We start from the raw sequence: 3,111 nt of genomic DNA, 5'->3' as shown, positions 1-3,111 counted from the left end.
TAGACAACATAAATCAGAATGTACAAAATAGTCTGGGCTTTAGCCCTATACAATATCGATCTTGTCGGGCCTTAGCCCTATCTGATAAGCAGTGGCCTAAGCCCAATACAAGATCGACAAAGTGTAATGCAATTATGCATCCCACCCAAATCCAGCTAGCACACCACATGTACCAACCAACACAACATGTGGGGATATAAATCGGCCCACCCAGCCAGAACACCAGTATCATAGCAACGCTGCCAGTGATAATAATGCAGCATAGCTGCCAGAAACAATAAATGTGGCAAAGCCACCAATATCAGTAATTGTGGTATAGCCACCAGTACAGTACTTCCTCCAAATCAAAATCCCAACCCCATGCAGTATGACATGTCATAAATATTATGTGTATGCAAAGTCATACTCAGTACAATCATAAATGTAAGTCATAAGCACATCAGTGACGGAACATAAGGGCATAATCATCATTTTACCATACCGGGGTATTATAGTCATTTTTCCTATTTTGGGGTTTTGGCTTAGACGACGACCTCTCTGAAGGTCTACGGCCTCCTTGAGTGACACAGATAACCTAAATAATCATAACGGTGTAAATGGGCCAAAGGCCCATTACTCGGCCCAAGTGGGCCCACACACTCATGTGGCCCATTTAGCCAACATTCAATTACGACTATGTGACTTATATAGCCCAGTCCAAAATTTATCACTTACCGTGGACTTAATCTATATGGGGCCCACGAGCCCATTAGGCACACACGGCTCATTTCGGCCCAACGTGGTCCATAACGGCCTAAGCCTACGAGAACACTCGTGGTGGCCTCTACAGTCTATCGCTGATAAACCATAATTTATACATATTCCTATCCCATGCTTAGCACATTTTATGAATGATTTTTCCTTAGATTTTGTGAATTCGATGCTCCTAATGCCTTAGTGTCATATTTTATACTTAGGTGAGCATAGGAGAGTGAAAGGAATGAGAAACGGGCCAAAAATGGAGAAAATGGGCCAACATATGAAATCAACACGACCTGGACTTCCTCACACGAGCAGACCACATGACCGTGTCAATTTGGTAGAATCAAAGCACGACTCACATGGGTGGACCACACGCCTGTTCCAATTTAACAGGCTTGACCACGGCCTGAAGTAATCGCACATGGGGCATGTCCCTGTCGAGCCCAACTTGAGTCCAATTCAGAAAAGGTCAATTTTGAGGGTTCTTAGGCATTCTAAAGCCTATAATACACCCTAGAGGAGGAGGAAAAAGAGACACACAGAGGAGGAAGTAGGGAACTGCTCAAGGAAAGCCAATTGATCCATTTCAGAAGCCGAATTCATCATCAAGACTAAAGATCCATCAATTTCCCTTCAGGAGTTTTGGGTTTTTCTTTATGTTTTGTATTCATTATTCTTCTGAGATGTTTACCTTTTTAGTTATGAACTAAAACCCCTAAAAACCTAAGGGGAATGAAACCTAAGATAGATTGTTATTATTATCTGAATTGTATGATAAATATTTGACTTGTTCTTAATTATGTGTTCTTAATTCTTGTCTTGATATTCCAAGATATTGATTCAAGTTAAGCTTTTATTTAGAGGAGGAATAAACCCTGTCTAAGAGTACATTAGTCATAATTAAGCGGAGTTGATTGCGCGCTTAGAGATAGGGTAACAAGATTTTGCCGGATTAGGGTGAAACCTAATAAGAGGATCCATAGATTGAGTTAATGCAACCCTAGGGAGTTAATTAGAAAGAGATTTCAATTATTCAACCTAAGGTTAGACGTTGTTAGTCTCGAGAGGGATAATAATATAACTTAGGGATTTCTACGGATCAAGTCAAATGAATAAATCGTTTGATTGAGAGTTAAATAACAAGTGAAGTCTAAGTGGATTTTTCCTTAGGTATTGTTTTAATTCAATCGTTTTTCCAAAATTAATTCCCCAATTCTATTTTCTGTGAATTCTTAGTTTAGTTAATTCATTAGTTAAAACAAACCCTATTATTCTTAGGCTAGATAATAAGAAGATAGTCATTACTTGGTACTTTTAGTTCCTTTGGGTTCGACAATCCGGTCTTGCTAAAGCCATACTACTATTCGATAGTTACACTTTCATTCATCGTGATAATAGTTAATTTCAAGAACGATTCATTATAAATATTTAGAACCTGTCACGAATATCACGTATCAAGTTTTTGGCACCGTTGCCGGGGAACTAAGATATTAGGAACACTAGATTTTTATTACTTTAGCCATTTACTTTTACTGCAATTTATATTTTATTCTAATTTTTATTACTAATTCTTCTTTTTCCCTTTTTTTGGCAGGTTTTTATAGTTTATGACTAGAAGAAACCTGTCAGGACCATTACTTTTTTATAGTGAGACCGATCGCACAATTCACAGAAACCAAAGAGAAATAAAGCAAAGCTTAAGATACACAGAGAACGGGAAAGAAGACGATATTCAAACCACAACCGAGGAGATGGCTGAAAACCAAGAAAATCCGCTACCTCCTGCAATTGCTATTAATCAAAATCCTGCGTCGCGCACTATGTATGATTATGCTAAACCTAATTAATAGGAACTGAGTCAAGTATAGTTAGACCTGCTATTGATGTAAATAATTTTGAACTGATACCTAACACAATTCAAATGATACAACAATTTGTTCAGTTTGATGGTTTGCAGGACGAGGATCCCAACGCTCACTTGGCAAATTTCCTAGAATTTTGTGATACCTTTAAAATTAATGGCATTTCTGATGACGCCATTCACCTTCAGTTGTTTCCCTTTTTGTTAAGGAATAAGGCTAAACAATGGTTGAACTCATTACCACGAGGGTCAATTACTACTTGGGAACATATGACCGAAAAGTTTTTATTAAAATATTTTCCACTGGCTAAAATAGCCAAGTTATGTAATGATATCTCTTCGTTTGTGCAAATGGATTTAGAAACACTCTACAATGAATGGGAAAGATAAAAGGACCTTTTGAGAAGGTGTCCTCACCATGGGTTACTGCTTTGGCTACAAGTTCAAACGTTGCATAATGGCCTGAATCCTTCGACTTGGCAGATGATTGATGCAGCTGCTGGAGGAAC

Source organism: Gossypium arboreum, chromosome 3 (assembly GCF_025698485.1).
Source record: "Gossypium arboreum isolate Shixiya-1 chromosome 3, ASM2569848v2, whole genome shotgun sequence".
NCBI lineage: Eukaryota > Viridiplantae > Streptophyta > Magnoliopsida > Malvales > Malvaceae > Gossypium > Gossypium arboreum.
The sequence above is the reverse complement of the archived record's forward strand: the minus strand, read 5'-3'. Positions refer to the sequence as shown.